Source organism: Phacochoerus africanus, chromosome 6 (assembly GCF_016906955.1).
Source record: "Phacochoerus africanus isolate WHEZ1 chromosome 6, ROS_Pafr_v1, whole genome shotgun sequence".
NCBI classification, from domain to species: Eukaryota; Metazoa; Chordata; class Mammalia; order Artiodactyla; family Suidae; genus Phacochoerus; species Phacochoerus africanus.
In genome coordinates this window covers 47,498,486-47,521,670 of record NC_062549.1, presented here as the reverse complement: position 1 = coordinate 47,521,670, position 23,185 = coordinate 47,498,486, and the positions used below count along the sequence as shown (strand labels likewise).

General features: G+C 35.5%; 1 long non-coding RNA gene across 1 annotated transcript in view; it reads right to left on the bottom strand.

Moving 5' to 3' along the window:
- Positions 1-10,980: 10,980 nt before the first annotated feature.
- LOC125129200 (uncharacterized) overlaps positions 10,981-23,185 on the bottom strand; it is a 131,639-nt gene continuing 119,434 nt past the window's right edge. The window contains exon 6 of the long non-coding RNA XR_007135431.1: positions 10,981-11,210. This is a non-coding gene — a long non-coding RNA (uncharacterized LOC125129200). The remainder of the gene's footprint in view (positions 11,211-23,185) is intronic.

The following is a 23,185-nucleotide window of genomic DNA, read 5'->3' as shown; positions in this document are numbered from 1 at the left end:
GGGTTGCAGGTGCAGCCCATACACAGGCCACCAGTGGTGGCAAGCCATGCCTCCCTCTGCCTCTGAGATGACTTCCACAGTCTGTCCTTGCCACCTGTAGATCATGCAAGAGGCACCACATCACACTTAGCCCCCAATGCCCTTAGCCCACATAAGAGGTGCCTGGCCACCTGTAGCCTGCACAAGGAGTGCCCAATTTCCCCTAAATGAGCAAGAGGCTTTTAACCACCCATAGCCTGCACCAGAGCCACCCTGCCCTCTGAGAGCCTGTGGGCATGTGCGTGCTCTGGTGCAGGGGATTTCCTATGGAGTCCACCCCTCCTCTTCTTTCCCTTCCCAACAATGGCACCTTGCCTCTCCTGTGAGTCCAGACCTTCTCCCAGGTACCCTCTGCTGTGGCATTCGCCTCCTCAGCCAGTGGCATGCCACTCCCCTGCCAGTGGTGCACTGCTCCTTAGCCCCTCAGGCTCTCCACACACAGCCAGCCCCAGTCCTCTCCCTGGGACTGACCTCTGGAACCTAAGTCTCAGTGCCCAGCCCTCACCTGAGCATCTCAAGCTGTGGTGTCCAGGCTGGTGGTTCAGATGATCTGTGCAGCTCTCACTCTACTTTGCTGTCACCAGTCCAGCTGCTGCACTTTTCTTGGTGACTTTGAGGTCCCACTGACTCAGCTAATCTTTCTGTCAGGTGGCTTCCCAGGATGTGGGTTCCCTTTCTCCTTCACAGCTCCCTCTTGGGAATGCTAGTTATGTCCTGATTCCTTTTTTCTCTCTCTCTTTTTTTTCTTTTGTTGTATCCAGTTGTGTCAAGAGTTTCTTGCCCTTTTTGGAGGTTTAAGTTCTTCTGCTAGCATTCAACTGATATTCTGTGTGAGTCATTTTACATGTAGCTGTGTTTTATTATGTGTTTGTGGGAGAAAGTGAATGTGACCTCTTACTCCTCTGCCATCTTGCTCCACCCCTCTATATCCATTTCTCTTTGAATTAGAGCAGGTTTGTGACTTGCTTGTGACCAGAGAATTAGGCAAAAAATAATTTGTGTGATTTCTAAAGCTAGGTCAGCAAGGGCAATGTAACCACAATCTCATTTGTCTGAACATTTGAAACACTTTGTTTCATTGAGCCTTGCCGATAAGAAATCCAACTGCTCTAAGGCTACCATTTTAAAAGGCTACCATGTAGAAAAGTGTAGGAGCACTTCTATGTACTTCTATGTACAAATACTAGCCTTTAAATTCTTCTAGTCCCTTAGTCAAATACAGGAGTGAATGAGACTTCAGCCTCCAATGATTGAGTCTCTCTTGACATTTGAGTCATTTCAACAAACATCATGGAGCTGTCCTCACACAGACCTGTCTAAACTCATGATCTACAGAATTTGTTAGCAAAATAAACAGAACTTGTAGTGAAACCAAGCAGGGACCTGTGGGCCCCTGGGCACACAAGCTTTTCTGTGTCCCCCATTTCTTGTTTTTAGGGAATTAACTTCAGCCTCCAAGACCTTCCCTGAGTTCCAAAGGGCAGGTTCAAAAAGTTGCTAATCAGGGAAGAGATGGGATGTTGGGATCAAAGAGGAGTAATCAAGAGACAATGTGCAACTTTGGGGGCAAGATCCTGGTTCCCCCTCAAGTAATGTAGATAACAATATCTTTAAGTTCTTATACAGAACTAAAGCCCCCAACAAATTGAAGATGTTAGTGAAGCATTCTTTATTCCAGAAAGAAGACCACTAGACCACTGAACACCATTTTTGAAAACAATGCAAGCTGGCCTCTACCCTAATCCTTATCTATTTTTTGGTGTCCTATTTTTCAGTCCCCAAACTATAAAACCTTCCAATCTTTCCCAAAGGTGTCACAGTGTTTGAAGCATTAGCCTGCCATGACACTCCTTTACCTGGCAAAGAAATAAATCTATTTTTTTCCTTCACCCAAAACTCTGTCTCTGCATATCTATTCAGCAACAGTGAGCACAAACTGAGTTCTAGCAAAAGTAGCCACAGCACTGGAGAAAGCCATTCCCCATATATTTTGGAATAGGTGAAGAGAGAAAAGCTTTGAGTGCAATGACACATTCAAATGAAATGGTTGGAATCCAAATGAATGGAATGACACATAGTAATGACAGAAATGTTATCCAAGAAGATTGCAGAAATAATAAAAAACAATATGTTACATTTATATGGTATTTTTGAGTCCATGACATTCAGGACCCATTATAAACTTGGCTCCCTAACAATGAAATACATACAAATATTGTTGTGTGTCTAGGTGTACTGAAATTCACAACAAGAATGACAGTGAGTGCAAATGAGACAGAATACTAACTCAGACAGAATACTAACTCAGGATACTTTCTCAGTGGAGAAACATGGGCTCCAATACATTCTTTTGATATGGATATTGATTAACATTTGTGACTTAAAGGCTCCAGAGAGTAATACCTCCTCAGGCCTTGTTTTATTATAGGAAAGGCACATTCCCCACAGACTTTATGTACTATAGGAAATGCAAATCTCTAGCCCACTCCTCAGCAGAGAGAAAAGTAATGAGAGGAATGGTGACTTAATCTAAGGGAAAAAAAGGACAAAGAAACCATAAAACTGGACAATTCCAACCCTAAAACCCCTGTTGGACCAGGACTGATAACAGGTAATTGAGCAAGGCCAATGGGAGAAAAAGACATCTTTCTGGACCCATGTTGGTACCCATCCCCAACTTTAAGAGATAAAAATCCCTATAGGGCAATAAAGAAGGGGGCTCTTCTCCCCCCTCCCAGCAGTCCTGGAGTTATTTGCTTTCCTTTAATAAAGACGTTGCTTGCTTGCTGCCTGTGTGTTTGGGAGTTCATTCTTTGACTACTGTGAACAAGAACCTGGATTCTGGTATCATCTTTCTGGTATCACAAATAATCAGAGGTAAAGATCTAAAATTATCAGGTAATGTTGAACTTTCAAAGCACACTCAAACTATAGTTGGGTTAACAGTATTCTTTTCCATGATATATGATATTTTTACTCCTCTTCTCTCCTCCCATTTAAAAACAGCAATATCATTCTCATCATGATCATGTTTACCTCAACTCTTCAACCCAAATGCTGAGGGCATAAACAGTAAAATATCATAGATTTCTGTATTGTGCTATATGTTTCTTTTATTTTCCATGTTTAATGATGCTTAATTCCATCTTTCCCTTTAACCTTAGCAAAAGCAAAACAAATATTATAAAAACTTAGCCTATCAGTAAAATGTTACCCTTAGCTAGACTATAATGATCTACATTGAAAATAAAATTAACGAAATTTGTTCAAATGAGTTTGAACCAGTTTCATTATTCTTTTTAAATGGTTAAGGCATAGTGTCTAAATATCTTATTCTTTGAAAGATTTCCCTATGCTATTTATTGTTATAGCAGCAGGATCATTTCTACAAGATCCTTGCAAAAAATGACTTTGTGTATTTTTGTCTATAGTTATCTTCCTCTTCTGCATAATTTGTCCTGTATATATAGATGGGATGTTGAAACAAAGTGCCATGAAAATGAAACTCACTGACAGTCATCTTATAGTTTTCTTTTAAATCCATCCTTTGAGACCAAGTTGAAAATTATGGACTTTTTCTCAAGTCCTGACATTGTCTTTCTCAAAAGAATCCACTACATCCTTCCAAAGATTTCATTTACTGTCATATACAGACAAACTATATTCTCTCTGAGGTCTGGATTGCTCAGATTACTGTCAAAATTCACTCTATCCCAGAGTTCCCATCATGGCTCAGGGAAAATGAATCTGACTAGCATCCATGAGGATGCAGGCTTGATCCCTGGCCTTATTCAATGGTTTGAGGATCCAGTGTTGCCATGATCTTAGTGTAGGTCACAGATGTGGCACAGACCAGCAGCTACAGCTCTGATTCAACCCCTAGCCTGAGAACCTCCATATGCCATGGGTATAGCCCTAAAAAGACAGAAAAAAATTCATTCAATCCAGTACTTTGTTTGGATACACCTGTCCTAAAATTATGAAACTAACCTCCACAAACTTTGTATTGAAGAAGTGAAATAAGTTCTCTGCTTTGTGCTAACCATAAAAAGGTATAAATTTCTAAAATGTGAGTGTAGCTTTTAAATTGAAGAGATAATTTAAAAAATTACAATGATATTTTTATGTTAACATATATTTATGTTATCCACAAGTATTACAAAATCTTTTTTTTTTCATTTTCCACTACAGCACTTTATAGGTTTGTGAAAGTATACAAATATTGCCAAACTCAATGTATTGGGCCATTGTTTTGAGATTTCAGATTTTATATCAGTGGTATAGTTTTAACCATATGTGTTTATCTCTTAATGTATTTTAATCATTGTTTACTCACTATATATTTTGTTTTTCTTGTACACTTTGAACATTTTCAATATCTTTAATTGAGTTTGCCTTCTCCATACAAAAAGAACTTTTTTTTTTGTCCTTTTATGGCTACACCTGTGGCATATGGAATTTCCCCAGGCTAGGGGTTGAATTGTAGCTGCAGCTGCCAGCCTATACTACAGCAATGCAGGATCCAAGCTGCATCTGCAATCTACACCACAGCTCAGAGCAATACCAGATACTTAACCCACGGAGTGAGACCAGGGATTGTACCTGCATCCCTATGGATCCTATTTGGGTTCATTACCAATGAGCCACAATAGGAACTCCTCCATACATCAAGAACTTTTAAAATATTTCCTCTTGGAGTTCCCATCATGGCTCAGTGGTTAACGAATCCAACTAGGATACATGAGGTTGTGGGTTTGATCCCTGGCCTTGCTTAGTGGGTTAAGGATCTGGCGTTGCTGTGAGCAGTGGTGTAGGTCACAGATGCAGCTCAGATCTAGAATTGCTGTGGCTCTGGTGTAGGCCAGCAGCTACAACTCTGATTAGACCCCTAGCATGAGAACCTCCATATGCCGTGGGAGTTGCCCTAGAAATGGAAAAAAGACAAAAAATAATAAATAAAATATTTCCTCAAATAAATCAGTTTTTCACAAATATAATTTATATGGAACTTCTTTTCTTGGAGTTAAATATGATTTTTATCTCAAGCTTTGCATCTAAATTGATTTCCAAAATATCCAATGTCTAGTGGTTTGTAATGTTATTGTTGGCTTTCCATTAAGTTAATCTGTTGGCATGATACTTGAATTTAGAAAACATAAACTATATTGTTATATTTCATGAGTTGATATTTTCAGAATGCAAAATGCTAAGTAATTAAGAAATATATAAACATTAGGACAATTATTCAATTTTCTAACAAAATTTTTATAATGGTAAGTCAGTGCTCTTGAGATCTGAGTGCTGTAAAATTGAAACTTGTTTACTATGTCTCTGTTGAGGGTTTTCCAGTGCTTTATAAGAAAAGGTGAGCTGTCTTGAGACAGCCTAAAACAACACAATAACCATCTCTATGACAAATGCTCTGACTGCCAGGTATAACTAAAGAATTTCCAGATTCTGCCCCAAAATCCAATAAAAAATCTAACTTTAACAATCCCAGGCATAATAAGAAAATTTAAATGGTGATTACTGTTACTGGTGCCTGGATTTATAAAATTTTTCAGGCATTCTTCTCAAGCCCTTAATCCATCCACATCCCACTTACCAGGATCCCACATTTTTATTTTTCCTATGGTAAGGCGAGTGTGGAGAAAAAGAGAATGAGCCAGGTGTTCAGGCAAAGAGAAGAAAATTTATTAGAGGGGAAAGGGAGAGGGTGACTGACCTTTGAGAAGAGCCAGCCCCCCATCCTTCTTGTGGGGCCTTCTTATACCCCACAGATGGGAAATTGGGTTCCCTGAAGCAGGGGTGGGGGGAGTTTAGTATATCTTTCACCTGCAGCTGGACTCTGGTGGTCATATAGTCATGAGAAAGTCAGAGGTGTCTCATGGTAGGGCGGTCTCGCAACCTTGAGAAAGCTGGAGGTGTGTGGTGTCCCACGGTGAGAGGGGAAGGGTCTTGTAGTCTTGGGAAAGTAGGCACCAGTGGCAAAAACAGGATGTCACTTGAGCAAGGTGGTCAGTCTCATGCATCAGCATAAAGAGCCACCATGTAGCCCCTAATAGCTATATGTTCCTATATACTGTAAGACTAGTCATATTGAATTCCAGTCCAATGTATGTACTGTTTGTTTTGTTGCAGTAAGATTTAAAGTTATAAAGCTCAGGAACAATTTTTTTTTATTCCTGTGCTCTTATCAACTAACAGAGTGTCTGAAACAGAGAAAGTGCTAATAGATGGAAATAGAATGGAATGTGGTGAAGTGGAGGCATGATAAAATAGTCCATATGGAAATGATGTCATGACCATTGGTGTTCTCAAAACACATGTTACAAAGAGTGTCTTAGTGGTCCAGCTTCAACAAAAATTACAAAATTTTTAAATTGAGGGATAATTAAAAATACAATTAATTATACCACTATTTTTTGTTGTTTAGATGTTAAATTTCACAAATATTCTTGGCAAAATGAAAAGGACAACACTGATTACTTTCCAGAGTAGCACTATTTGTTTCCACATTGCTCTTCAGTGTTTTTTGTTTGTTTGTTTGCTTTTTCCTTTTTAGGGCTACACCTGCAGAATTAGAAGTTTCCCAGGCCAGGAGTCAAATTAGAGCTGCAGCTGCTGGCCTATGCTACAGCCACAGCCATGCAGGATCCAAGATATGTCTGTGACCTACACCACAGCTTATGGAAATGCCAGATCCCTGATCCATTGAGTGAGGGTGGGATCAAACCCACATTCTCATGGATTGTTTTTTGGATTTGTTTCCACTGCTCCATGATGGGAACTCCAAAGGTTCTTTTTAAAAAGACATTGTGAGTCAACTTGAGAATCATAGTGAAAATAATAAATTAGACCTCTACAACTGTTACAGTAAAGGCTAATCTCAAATATAAATGCTGGCCATGAAATAAAGTCAATGGGATCTTACCATAAAGTCAGCAGAATTTAAAAAACATAGGTTTCAGATTAACTCAGACTTACCTGATCTTCTCAGACTGCAAAAAGGGATACAAATGCTCTGCTGATATAATTTCAGGATGTGGCTTAAATTTTACTAGCTATTACATTATTCAATTCATTCCATGAAAATAAGGTCTATGCAATGTCACAATAGTTAATGTTCCCTAATATTAATTTTTGTTTTATTCATATATAATTGACTTACAATGTGATAATTTCTGCTGTACAACAGTGATTCACTTATACATATACATATATCTATTATTTTTCAGATTCTTTATCCATATAGATTATCACAGAATATTGGGCAGAGTTACCTGTGCTATATAGCAGGATAAGAAAAAAGTTAATGCATGAATGCTTAGAATTTCTCCTCATTTATCTAGATAAAAATATTTCTGGAATGGCCCATTCTATCTGTTTTTCTCCTCACCTCTTTTCTCCCAGATCAACACTTTCTGGCTTCCCATACAAAGGTGGACAGAAACAAGGATGGATAGAGGAAGTATGGGAGTTTTTGTTTTTGTTTTCATAGGGTAAATAGAAAGGAAAGCATTTTTTTTCAAAGTATTACTATAATCTTCTTAATCTGCCTCCTCCCCTGTTTCGAAAATGCAATAAAGAACTCTGAGGTTTGAAGGACTCTGAAGCTCATATTTTAAGGATTACATTGCATGACAAGAAAGCTCAGAGGCTTTACATATTCAGGATTCAGCAAGACTCCTCAGGATATATCAGATCCTTCAAGACTTCTGAAGAGGGTTACATTATGAGAAGAAATTCATGATATGGATTCAAATAAACTTAAGTTTGATACATGTTTCTCCCACTTACTCACTTTATAAACCTTGATCATGTTACTCTCCTCTGATAAGAACTGACAAGGAGAGAGTATATAGAAAGAGTTCAGCACCTGGTATGTAATTAGATGGTTGTTGTAAATGAATGTTCATTCTAATTGTGAGGTATCAATTGTCTATAAAATACCCTTTTGCTACTTTCACACAATGTTTCATCAGTTACTGAAAACAATGTGTTCTTCAGAAATATAAATAATAATGCAACATATAGCATTTGCAACTTATAAAGCACTTTCTACAAATTTTTAATATAATCTTTATCACAGCTCTGTTAGCTGTTCCTCATTATTAATAGACCCAAAAGATAGATAAATTGATCCTCAAAGAAGTACAAAGCCAGCTAGCCAGCAAGTGATAGAGTTGAATCTTGAATCCAGATCATCTGGACCCAATTTCTGTTCTATTTAAGCTATATCTCTATCATTACAACAAGGCCATATCATGCAAAATGTAGTGAATGCCAGAGCACAAATTCCTTGATAAGAAGATTATCTACTGCATGGGAATCTATACTCAAGATACTCATATCAACAGAAAAGCCCCACTTCAAGAAATTGACAAAATCACTGTCATATTCCCTGAGATTAAAGGCAGTGTCATTTCATTTGTAGAGAGGAGATATGAAACTTCATGGAGCAGAAGATTTTGCTTTAAGGAGGTAAAAATCAGAGAACTTATTACTGTGCTTAACTCAAGCCCCTTAATCTCTTCTCTTCCCAGCTAAAATTGTTTCATCCTGGAAGCTTTTCCTCATTCTCAGCCCCACCCCAGGCTGAGTAGGAGGTCCCATCTATATCATCCCATTTTTTTTCACACCTTCATCACAGCACATACATGTACTAGAATGGAAGCTCAATGAGGGCCTTTTGTCTATTTCACTATTCTATTCCTACCAATGAATACGCATAGAATAAACGAATTCACAGCTTTTGAATTGTTCAGTGTCTAGGTCACCAATATAAACATTCTTCGAGAATAGAGATTCTTCCACATGTACAAATTTAGTCCTGGTATAGATTCTGGCATATATAAACACTTCATATGGATTTGCTTAATAATACATATTTAATACCAGGCATTAAGTCCTTATGAATATTCATTCATATATTTCTCATCATACTCTAGGACATAAGTACTATCATTCTGTCCATTTCACAAATGAGGAAACTCGGGAACAGAACACATTAAGTAACTGCACAAAGTCACACAGTCGGAAAGTGGCAGTGGCAGAACTACAATCCAGGTAGTCTAGCTCAGGAGTACAAGTCCTTAACCACTGAACTCTATTAAATAAATGCATAAATATATAAATGAAATAAAGATACTGTGATAATACAGTAGTAGAAGACTTTAGTAGTGCTATGAACACAGATGAGGGAGTAATTAATTTGACCTGGGGATGATGGAAGCCTTCACATTATAGGTAACATTTGAGTCCATTATTGAAGGGTGAAGTTCTCCAGACAGAGGATGAAAATACTTCATGCTGCTTACATATCACTTATTACAAACAAAATTATTGCCTATCTGTGATCTAAAATTTTAAATGCTTTAATTTAGCAACTATACTAACTTCACATTATTTTTTTAGTTCCTTGGTCACATCTATTATGAAACATCTCAATCTTTTTTCTCTTTTCTTTGATAAAAACAATATTTTGGAAAATATGGGCTTTTATCTTTGTGAAGTAGATTGTTTTTGCTGATGCACATGAAATGAACTAGAACTGAGCTGGAAAATATGAAGTAATTTTTCTTCTCTATTTCATAAGATTTGCTTTGGCTTTCAATTTAGAGGAACTTGACACTGTAAACCAATTACCCCAGGGACCACCAATCCATCTTACAAGATTTATGTCTGGTTTTGCCAAACTTCCATTTGAGACCATGCTCAGACCTCAAAGGAGTCATAAGAAGGGAATAATAGGTATGGGGTGATGGAAATGTGGCCTTAACATGTCCATAGATTATGATAGGAAAATGAGAGTCATAGGGATGATGTGGAGATGAGCTGATGCCACAATGGCAACAACAGGTATCAAGTTCCCCAAAACATTCCTACTGGAGATTAGGCTGGCTAGCACTGATTCTGCCCCTGCATCCCTTTGGCACATTCAGGCATACAAGGCTTAGCTTGCAAGTGTACAGCTGCTGAGCTTGCAAAGGAGCCAAAAAACAAATGTGAAAAACATCTGCAAGTATGTCACTCAAAAAAATTGGGGGATAAGTTCACTCTAAATGTGTCAAAGTCAGGACTAAATGGACAAATAAATTTCATGTAAATTTACAAAGTTTCTGACTTGTGTGAGGAAAAAATAATATGCCCAACTTTATAGCTTTGAAAAATTAGAAAGTTTCCACTCTGAAAAATTAGAAATTATGTTGAATATTTCTGACAAAGAAGTTTCAAACCAAATCTCCATGAAACAAAGCTACTGCATTTCAGTTTGATATCTTAAAAGAAGACATTTTTATCCCCTATTGAATATAGCATCAGTCTATATTCTCCTAAAGTAAGATCATACATTTATGCCCTAAATATCTGCAGAAACAGTAAATAAAACACACAGAGAGATCATTTCTAGATTACTTATAATACCTAATGCAATGTAAATGCTGTGTAAACAATTGTATGTGAAAAACACAAATTTTGCTTCTGGAACTTTCTAGAATTCTTTTAAAATCTTTAAGATCCATGGATGGTTAAATCTGTGGATGTAGAACTTGCTGATTGAGAGAGCCAAATGTATAGTACATATAGTACATACAGTATAAGAACCTAGAAAAAAAAGAGTAAACCAAGAAAAACTTGTCAAACTGCTCAGGTTCAGAAATGAATATTTCAGTATGATAATCTTCCTATTGGGGAAGAAAAGCAGAGATTTCAGTAATATTCATCATTAAAAACCTGTAGAGTTCAAGACCATTTGTTTTCAAACAGACATCAACCCATATATCTTTGTGAATATAATAATAATTTGCAATATTTTATAGTCTTCAAATATATCTTATCTCATTCTCACTAGTCAATAAGACAGGTGAAAACATCCTGAATTACAGTTGATAAAGTGACTTAATTAAAATTATTCTATTCATTTATTATTTTATTTGGCATATATTAATAAAGCCCCTGCTAAGTTCCAAGTGCTGGTTGGTACAGGTGATAATGGGTGATAAACAGGCTACATCCTTGTTCTCATGGAGCTTATGTTCTAGATCATTTCATATAATGATAAGTGAAAAAAACAGCTGAAGTACAGTGCAACTTCACAGAGGACAAGAGTAGGTGTCATGGGAAATTTCTTTGCAGAGACAGTGGTGAGAAGGAACCATAGGTGTGAAGATCTAGAAAAGAGGATTTCAGGGAAAAATAATTATAATGTGAATAATTTCACATAATTGTTAAATAAAGAAAATTAAACTCAATGTTCTCTTTCCATGATATCATTCTCTCTCTTTTTACTTGGTAAATGACAAGGTAGGTAATAAAGTACTCATAAAGTCACATTAAGGCTACCATAATAAAATATTTATTTATATTTTTTTAATTTGATGTGAGAAAAAGAATTATATATATGTATGACTGGGTCACTTTGCTATACAGGATAAATTGGCTCAGAATTGTAAGTCAACTGTACTTTAATTTTTTAATTTGAAAAATAATAATAATCATGCAAAACAAAAAAAATAAAAATCACTATTGAAATTGTTCATGTGTTTCAGGCAAAATATAAACATCCTTAATTTTATCAACATAAAATCATTATCATTGAAAAAAAATCACTGTGTTTAAGGTACATATTTGATATTTAAATATAATTTCTTTTCTCTTAAAGAATTTTTATCAGTTTAATCTTTATTTTTTGTTCAGTAACCCAAGAGTGAATATACAAAACTCAGATAAAATATAGCTACTTTGCTGTGAACCTAAAATTTCTCTAAAAAATAAAATTTATGATAAAAATTAACATATAATATTACCAATAAAAATATTCCAATTCCTAAAAAATCTTAATGTATATTCTAGAGAATCTCAGATTCTATAGCCAAAAACCTTTACCCAACTGCTAAAATTGAAAGATTTGACAAACACTTAAAGAAGAAATCCCAAACTACACATTATTTTTTTTTACTTTTAAATACTTTTAAAAACATTTAAACTAAAGAATATTTAATTTAAGTAAAAAAACTTCATTTCCCTGTTTGAATTCTATGGATTCAGATCATAACTTGTCCTCAAAGATAAAAGAGATATTCCCACATGGGATTCCAAAGAAGATGGTGGATTTAGAAGGACTTGAGCTCAACTCCTGTCACAAAAACACCAAAATCACTACTATCTGCTGAACAACCATGAACAAAATAGACTGGAAGCTACAAAAAAGTTATCCTACAACTACAGACAAAGAGGAAACCACATCAAGATGGTAGAAAGTATTCTTTCATGATATAAGCAATCCCACACCACTGGGTGGGCAACATACAGACTAGAAAATAACTATATTGAGAGGCTCTCCCACAGGAATGAGTTCCAAATCCCACATCAGTTTCCTAAGCTGGGGGGTCTGGCATTTGGAGAAAGAGCCCCTGGAGCATTTGGCATTGAAGGCCAGCAGGATTGTGTGCAGGAACTCCACAGGACTTGGAAAAACAGAGACTCTACTCTTGGAGAGCACACACAAGATTTCACGTGCACTAGGTCCCAAGGCAAAGCAAAGACTCCATAAGAGTCTGGATCAGACATACCAAGAGTCTCAGAGGGTCTCCTGGGAAAGCAGGAGTCAGCTGTTGCTCACTTGGGGACAATATATTGCAAGCAGAAGTCCCAGGGAATAAGCAACAGCATGAGTTCCCTGGAAGTCACCATTTTGGAAAAACCTGGCTCCACCTATCAGGGCAGATAAGCCTCAGGTCAAACAACAAACAGGGTGGGAACATGGTCCCACCAATCAGTACACATCCTGCCTAAAATCCTTGCACATACACAGCCACTTCTAACCACACCCAGAGACAAAACCCCAGCTACCAAAGGGACAAGACTCAGCTCCACCCACCAGGGCAGACACCAGTCCCTCCCATAAAAAACATGCCACAAGAAGGCAGACACCAGAAGCAAGAGAAGATACAATCCTGTAGCCTGTAAAAAGGAGACCACAAAGGAAGCTAGACAAAATGAAATGATAGGGAAATTTGAGCTAGATGAAGAAAAAATACAAAACTCAGGAAGAACAACTAAGTGAAGTGGAGATGAGCACCCCACATAAAAAAGGCTTTATACTAATGATAGTAAGCATGATCAGATCTCAGGAAAAAAAAACTAGAAGCAAAGATCAATAAATTACAAAAAAATATTTAACAGAGAAATAGATCTAAAGAGTAAACAAGCAAGATAAAAATATAATAAACAAAATGAAAATTTCACTAGATGGAATCAATAGCAGAATACAGGAAGCAGAAGAACAAATAAGCAAGGTGGAAGATAGACTGGTGGAAATCACTAAAACAGAACAGCATAAAGAAAAAAGAATGAAATAAATATGATGACAGTCTAAGAACTCTAGGAATATAAATGCACAAACATTTGCATTATGAGGATGCCAGAAGCAGAAGAAAGAGAGAAATGACTGAAGAAAATATTTGAAGAGATAATAGCTGAAAACTTCCCTAAAGTAAGAGAAGAATCACTCACTCAAAGTCCAGGAAGCACAACGAATACCATAAAGAATAAACTCAAGGAGGAGCACTGAAAGACACATATTAATCAAACATACCAAAATTAAAGACAAAAAGTAAATACTGAAAGAAGCTAGGAAAAAGCAAAAAGAAGCATGTAAGTGAAACCTGAGAAGATTATCAGCTGATGTTTCAGTAGAAACTCTGCAGGCCAGAAGGGAGTGGCCTTGTGTATTTATGGTGATGAAAGGGGGAAATAAAAACATAATCAAGAAAACTGTACCCAGCAAGGCTCTCATTCAAATTTGATGGAGAAATCAAAAACCTTACAAACAAGCAAAAGCTAAGAGAATTCAGCACCACCAAACCAGCATTACAACAAATACAAAAGGAATTAGAAACAGGAAAATTACAAATGAGAAGGCTCACCAGTAAAGGCAAACATATAGCAAAGCAGGAAATTATCCACACACAAATATAACATTAAAACAACCAATCATGAGAAGAGGGGGGTACAAATGCAAGGTTCTGGAAATGCATTTGCAATTAAGAGACCAGCAACATAAAACAATCTTGTGTGTGTGTGTGTGTGTGTGTGTGTGTGTGTGTGTGTGTATACATACTCTTATATCAAAACCGCATGGTAACGGCCAACAAAAATCTACAATAGATATACAAATGAATAAGAAAAAATAAATCCAAACGTGGCACTAAATATAGTCAACAAACCAAAAAAGAAGAAAACAACAGAATAAAAGAAAAAAGACCAACAAAGCAAATTTAAACAATTAACAAAATTATAATAAGAACATAAATATTGTGCAATTTTGAAAATAAAGAGCAACAGTAATAATAAAAAACATACATATCAATAATTACCTTAAATGTAATGGGCTAATTGCTCCAACCAAAAGAGATAGACTGGCTGAATGAATACAAAAATAAGAACCATACATATGCTATCTACAAGAGACCCACTTCAGTTCCAGAGACACATACAGACTGAAAGTAGAGGATGGAAAAATATTCCAAGCAAACAGAAATCAAAAGAAAGCTGGTGTAGCAATACTCATATCATACAAAATAGACTTTAAAATAAATACATTTATAAGAGACAAAGTCAGATATTACATAATGATTAAAGGATCAATCCAAGAAAAAGATATAATAATTGTAAATATATATGTACCCAACATAAGAGCACCTCACTATATAAGCCAAATGCTAACAGCCATAAAAGGAAAAATAAACAATAACACAATTATAGTGGGGGACTTCAGCATCCCATTTACAGTAATGGACACCTCATCCAAGTAGAATATCAATAAGGAAACAAAAGCCTTAAATGATGCATTAGACCAGATGGACTTAATAAATGTTTATATAATATTCCATCCAAAAGCAGGAGAATACACATTCTTTTCAAGGGAATACAAAACATTCTCCAGAACATGATAGATCATACTTTGGGCCACAAATAAAGCCTCAGTAAATTTTAGAAAATTGAAATAATACCAAGCATCTTTTCCAAGCACAGTGCAATAAAACTAGAAATTTACTAAAATAAAAAAAGCTGCAAAAAAACACTAACACATGGAGACTAAACAATATGCTACTAAACAATCAATGGAACACTGAAGAAATCCAAGAAATCGAAAAATACCTAGAGTAAATGAAAACAAAGACACAACAACCCAAAATCTATGGGATACAGTAAAAGAAGTTCTAAGAGGGAAGTTTAGAGCAATACAATCTTACCTTAGAAAACAATAAAAATCTCAAACAAACAAGCTAATTTTACACCTAACACAACTAGATAAAGAACAAACTTAGAATAGATTTACAAGGAGATCCCGCTGAATAGCATTGAGAACTTTGTCTAGATACTCATGTTGCAACAGAAGAAAGGCTGGGGGAAAAATGTAATTGTAATGTATACATGTAAGGATAAACTGACCCCCTTGCTGTACAGTGGGAAAATAAAATAAAAAAAAAAGAACAAACAAAACGCAAAGTGAGTAGACAAAAAGAAATCAAAAAAATCAGAGCAGAAATAAATGAGATAGGAGTTCCCATCATGGCTCAGGGGTTAACAAATCCAACTAGGAACCATGAGGTTGTGGGTTTGATCCCTGGCCTTGCTCAGCGGGTTAAGGATCCGGCATTGCTGTGAGCTGTGGTGTAGGCTGCAAATGCAGCTTGGATCCCACATTGCTGTGGCTCCAGTGTAGGCTGGGGGCTACAGCTCCAATTAGACCCCTAGCCTGGGAACTTCCATATGCTGCAGTTGTGGCCTTAGAAAAAGCAAAAGAAAAAAGAAAAGAAAGAAATGAGATAGAGACAAAGAAAATAATAGAAAACATCAATGAAACAAAAAGCTGGTATTTTGAAAAGATGAACAAAATTGATTAACCTTTAGCCAGATTCATCAAGAAAAAAAAGAGAAAGGGCTCAAATCAATAAAATTAGGAAAAAAATAAAAAGAACAGAAATAGAAAAAAATCATAGAAAACTACTACAGCTAAATATATGCCAACCTAGAAGAAATGGACAAATACTTAGGAAGCTATACTCTTAAAAGTCTGAACCAGGAAGAAATAGAAAAGATGAGCAGAGCAATCACAAGTACTGAAATTGAAACTATGATTTAAAAACTTCCAAAAAACAAAAGTCCAGGACCAGATGAATTCACAGGAGAATTCTATCACACTTTATAGAAAAGGTAACACCAATCATTCTGAAACTATCAAAAAACAGTTGCAGAGGAACACTCTCAAATTCATTCTATGAGGATACCATCACCCTCATACCAAAACCAAAGACACCACTAAAAAAGAAAATTATAGATCAATATCATTGGTGAGTATAGATGCAAAAATCCTCAAGAAAATGCTATTAAACAAAATCCAACAATACATTAAAAGGTTTATACACCATGATCAAGTGGGATTTATACCAAAGATGCAAGGATATTAAATATCCATGAAGCAATCATTGTGATACACCACACTAATAAAAGAATAAAAACAACATGATCATTTCAGATGCAGAAAAATCTTTTGACAAAATCCAACACCCTTTTCAGAGAAAAAATAAAACACTCCAGAAAATACAGATAGAGGGAACCTACCTCAACATAATGAAGGCCGTATATGATAAACCCAGGGCTAACATCATTCTCAACAGTAAAAAGCTGAAAGAATTCCCACTAGGATCAGGAAAATACAAGAATGTCCACTCTTGCCACTTTTATTCAACATAGTTTTGGAAGTCCTAGCCATGGCAATCAGAGAAGAAAAAGAAATAAAAGGAATCCAAACTGGAAGAGAAGTAAAAATGTTGCTGTTTGCCGATGGCATAATACTGTACACAGAAAATCATAGAAGTGCTATTAGGAAACTGCTAGAGTTGATCAATGTATTTGGTAAATTTTCAGGTAAAAAATTAATACACAGAAATCTCTCACATTTCTATATGCTAACTTCAAAAGATCATAAAGAAAAAAGAATAAAATATCTAGAAATATACCTAGCTAAGGAGGCTTACTCTGAAAATTATAAGACACTGCTGAAGGAAATCAAAGATTACACAGGCAGATGGAAAAATATGCCATGCTCTTGGATTGGAAGAATCAATTTGTCAAAATGATTATCCCAGCCAATGGTAACAGAGGTACTGATGGTCGACTAATCTATGACAAAGTAGGAATATACAGTGGAGAAAAGAAGTTCTCTTCAATAAGTGGTGTTGGGAAAACTTGACAGCTACATCCAAAAAAAATGAAATTAGAATACTAAGACCATACATAAACATAAACTCAAAATAGATTAAAGACCTAAATATAAGACTAGGTATTATAAAACTCCTAGAGAAAAAAACATAAGTCAAACCTTCTCTGACATAAACCACAGCCATATTTTCTCAGACCCACCTCCTAGAGTAATAAAAATAAAAACAGAAATAAACAAATGGAACCTAAGTAAACATAAAAGTTTTTACACAGCAAAAGAAACAGCAATCAAAAAGACAACCACAGAATGGGATAAAATATTGCAAATAAAGCAAATAAAGATAAGAGATTAATCTCCAAAATATACAAACATCTCCTATAACTCAATATCAAAAAATCAAACAAAATCAAAAAATAGGCAGAAGGTATAAATAGACATTCCTCCAAAGGAGACATACAGATGGCTAAAAAACATATGAAAAGATGCTCAATATTGCTAATTTTTAAAGAAAAGCAAATCAAAAGTACACCAGTAAGTATAACCATCATCAAAAATTCTACAAATAAAATTCTACAAATAGAATTCTACAAATAGAATTCTCTACACTGGAGAGGGTGTAGAGAAAAGGAAACCCCTTCTTACACTGTTGGGATTGTAAATTAGTATAATCACTGTGGAAAACTGGGAGTTTCTATCGTGGCTCAGTGGTTAACAAATCCAACTAGGAACTATGAGGTTGTGGGTTTGATCCCTGGCCTTGCTCAGTGGGTTAAGGATCCAGCATCACTGTGAGCTGTGGTGTAGATCACAGACGTGACTCGGATCCCACATTGCTGTAGCTGTGGTGTAGGCCGGCAGCTATAGCTCTAATTGGACCCCTAGCCTGGGAACTCCATATGCCACAGGTGCAGCCTTAGAAAAGACAAAAAAAAAAGACCAAAAAAAGGAAAACAGCATGGAGGTTCCTCAGAAAACTAAAAACAGAACTACCATATGATCCAGCAATTCCACTCCTGGGCAGCTATCTAGAGAAAAACATAGTTTGCAAAGATACATACACCCAAGTGCTCATTGCAACACTATTTTACAATGGCCAAGACATAGAATCAACCTAAATTTCCATCAAGAGAGAAATGGACAAAGGTGTGGTACATGTATATAATGGAATACTACTCAGCCATAAAAAATAATGAAATAATACCATTTGCAGCAACATGGATAGTTCTAGAGATGATCAAAATAAGTGAAGTTAGATGGTGAAAAACAAACATCATATGGTATCACTCATATGTGAAGTCTTAAAAAAGATACAGATGAACTTATTTCCTGAAAACAAAGAGTCTCACCATTTTGAAAACAAACTTATAGGGGACAGTATTGGGGTGAGTGATGAAGTGAGGGTTTGGGATTGGCGTATGCACATGTGGTGTATGGAATGACTGGCCAATGGGGTCCTGAAGTACAGCATGAGACTCTCTCCAATATTCTGTGATAATCTCTATGGAAAAATATTCTGAAAAAGAATGAATGTGCATATATGCATAACTGAATCATTTTGTTGTACAGCAGAAATTATCACAACATTGTAAATCAATGGATAAAATTTTTTAAAAATGAAAAAAACAAAAACAGAAAACAGTTCCCATCCACACATATAAACAAAAAGTCAACACGTGGTTATATACAAAATTTAAAGTTTCAAAAACACATAGTAGGAATATCAAAATCAGTGGCTCTACCAGGATAAAACTAGTAAGACAGCACTCTAATAGGTAGAAATCTAGACTAGGAGGAAGTATATTTGGCTTCTCATTTGACTTTGTGATAGCCAAACATGATAACTTGGAAAGAAATTAGCTTCCTTAAATCTCAGTTTTCTCATCTGTACAATGGATCTAAAAATATTTGTTCAGTCTGAATAGTTGTTGTGTGAAGCAAGTGAAATAATGTAAATCAAAAGATTTTCAAAATAGAGTATTACTCAGTTTAAATAAAGAAAAAATGATAACCTTCAACCACACATACATACATCCTTCTCCTATTTACATTACCTGAAACCTGGGCTTTAATGCTGGACACACTACCAATTGAAAAAGAAAATATATCGACACATTTTTTAAGTTCATTTATAAAAATCAGTCATTGACCACTAAATTATAAAGTTAAGCATTTATATTTTGTGATGCATGTTTAAAGTTCTTCACTAATTAAAGAAAAATAATTGGTGAATTTACTTCATTTGCAATTCCAAACTGTTGTATTAAAAAAAAAAAAACTTTAAAAGATTTTCAGCATTCTCTATATTTTTAGAAAAAGAATTTTGTTATTTACTCTATGCAATTATTATTAAGAATGAAACTCCTTGTTTTATTATTTTAATTTCCTCCACATTCTATGTGCTTATCAGTCACTCTCATGACTCATTACCTAGAAAGAAGGGCCTCAGAATACATAATGAAGCATCTCTCAGAGGTTCCTGACTTCAGCAAGCAGCAAGTCACTGTTTTCTCTGTGTCAAATAGAAATCAGTGTTACTTTTAGAAGGCTGAACAATACTTCCAGTTGTTATCAGTCTTTTATGGACAGCATTCAAAACCAAATTAGAAATTTGCCTTGCCTGGCTAGTCTAACATTTATTGTAGAAAATTCATTTAAGAAAATAATGCTTGGGGTTAATAGATGCAGACTATTGCCTTTGGAATGGATTAGCAATGAGTCCTGCTGTTTAGCACTGGGAACTATGTCTGGTCACTCATGATGGAGCATAATAATGTGAAAAAAAAGAATGTATACATGTATGTGTAACTGGGTCAACATGCTGCACAGTAGAAAATTGACAGAACACTGTAAACCAGCTATAATGGAAAAAAATAAAAATCATTATATATATATAAAAAAGAAAAAATGCTGAAGTTTGGGACTTGTTAGTCACATAAAATTTTTTATTTTGAAACATTGGTTAGCAGTAGGCTATGTTTTGCAGAAGTATCTGCTTTGTAGACTAATTGTCATAGCTTTAACAGTAGATTTTTTTTCCTTGAATCCTTGGCATCCCATAATCTTAAGCACCATTTGAATAAATTATGAGGTCCTTAAAAGCAAAAAACATATTTCATTAAACTTTTTATCCCCAACATCTAATGCAATGCTTATCACATCAGCAGGCATCCTATAATCAGATTTTATGAAATTTTTAATATTACTGAAGTTACCTACTTCTAAAAAGCCTAAACTTCTGCAATGCTCTACCTTCTCATATTTGGATTAATATATTTCAAGAACTGGATTCCTCACTTTTAATCCACTCTCATTAAAACTACACTGTTACCATGTACATGATTCCATTTTTAAAAAACAAAATGGTCTGAATGAGGTTAAAATTTCCAATTAATGTGTATGCTGGGAGTGAATATATAAATTCTTTGTACTGTACATTTGTCTTTGAGAAATATTGAGAAAATGTGGCCCTATCTTCACTAGATGTGAATTTCCTGGAAAAGACCTGTATAGTTCCCAAGTACCAATCCTCTTTTCTGCAGGGAGGAAAACTTATTCATGTCTATTTGATGATTTATTACTTATGTCAGTTACCAGATTTTTTTTCTTTTCTTTACATGCTTAAAAGAGTTTTCTTGGGAGTTCCCGTTGTGGCACAGCGGAAACAAATCCGACTGAGAAACATGGGGTTGGGGATTCGATCCCTGGCCTTGATGCATCAGTGAGTTAAGAAACTGGCATTGCTGTGGGCTATAGTGTGGGTCATAGATGTGGCTTGGATCTGGCATTGCTGTGGCTCTGGCATAGGCTGGTGGCAACAGCTCTGATTGGACCCCTAGACTGGGAACTTCCATACGCCATGTGTGTGGCCCTAAAAAGACAGGAAAAAAAAAAGAATTGTTCTAGCCCCTTGGTTTTTAAAATAGATATTACTATTTTACTTATTTATTTATTTTGCTTTTTTTAAGGGCTGCCCCCAAAGCATAAGGAAGTTCCCAGGCTAGGGGTCCAATCTGAGCTGTAGCCTCCAGCCTACACCACAGCATAGCAGTGCAGTATCCAAGCCTAATCTGCCACTTACACCACAGCTCATGCCAATGCTGAATCCCTGACCAACTAAGCCAGGCCAGGGATCAAATGTTCATCCTCATGGATAGTAGTTGGATTTGTTTCCACTGTGCCACAATGGGAACTCCAAGATATTACTATTTTAAGTGACAGTTTCATTAATAGAAAACAATTCAATTTATTGTTCTAGGTAACATAGGGAGTTGGATGGACTGGGAGTCTGGGGTTAATAGATGCAAACTACATTGTTTGGTTGGATAAGCAACGAGATCCTACTATACAGCACAAGGAGCTATATCCAGTCACTTGTGATGGAAAATAATGGAGGATAATGTGAGAAAATTGACAGAACACTGTAATCAACTATAATGGAAAAATAAAAATCCTAAAATTAAAAAATTTTTAAAAGATGAGTTAAGGCTATGTTCAACTCTGATTTTCTTCTCACTCACCTCTAAGGTAAAGAAAAAACACTAGAATTGCAAGGTATTTTTTGCAAATTTTATAATTAAATAAATCAAAATTACTGAAAAAACAAGTATAGAAGAATTGTCCATAAGGGAATATTTTGCTAGCTGAAGCCTAAAATCAACTTGTAAGATACTATATAAAAATATAAAATAGTCAGCAATTACCTCTTAACTATACATTTCCTGCTGAGGCATTAGATACATCTCTAACTTCAACTTTTGTTTTTGAGGATGAGGTTACCATCAGTATTGCATCCTGATTCCTGATGGAGCACTATGATTCTCATGAGTGATATCATTAAAGTTTCATCTCGGTTAAGGTGATTGACCAAGATGACAGAAAGCTAAATTGGAACCTGGCAATAAATATTTGTACTAAAATGTTTTAGAAACAATAATATAACACAAATAAGTAAAATTATAGCTTCATCCAAATGTGAAATACTCACTTGTATGTTCTTTGATATTGTTATATAAACAAAAAGTCCTATTCATTTGTATTCATCCTTTAACTCATGTTCATTCACATGTAACAACTGATAGACTAAGACAGATTCAGAAAAGCAACTTCCCACAACTGCATTAACTGAGGTTTACAAATCCCCTGGATAGAGCACAAACATGTATATATATTTAGGACCACACTATCCCAGCATACATTCATACAAACATACTACAACTATGCCACTGCTAGTATTCAGAATTCCTCAGCCATGTGCAAGGTACATTCTCTGTCATATGTGCTTATATGCAATGCAATTCTGTAATGTGATCAGTTTTTTTCCTTAAATATTTTGTCTCTATTCACTGATTAACAGTTAAGTTCCCAGAGAATGTTATTTTGACAATCTTATTGATGAAAGATTCATAAGAAGAAATAAAAACTGAAGCACACTTCAAATTACTGAGTGTGAAATACTTAATCATCTTTTACTACCAAGAAATTTCAAAGTTACAATTTAGTCTTCTTCTAGTACTCTTCTGAGAGTTAAATGTCTGGAGTACTTTTAAAACAGAGTAGTCATTTGAATAGTAGTATTTTTCCCTTTTCCTTAAACTATGGTTTTCATAAAGGGGCTTTGAAAGCTGGGAAGTATTTATACTCTAATTAAAGTGTACAAACACTCCAGGCTAAATATAGGCATGTGAAATTGCTGTTCGATTTTAGGAAAAGAGCACCTTGGAGAAGAACTAAACTCTTGTGGCATTAAACAGCATATTATTGAAAAAGAAAAGGGAAAAAGGTCAATACAAAACAAAATATATGTTGGAAGTTTAGGAAAAGTCCACAAACTTGCAGAAATAAAGACCTTTGATTTATTGAGACTGTTGACATTGTTAGCTATGACATAACACAGTGTTTATCCAAAGGTCCTCTGTA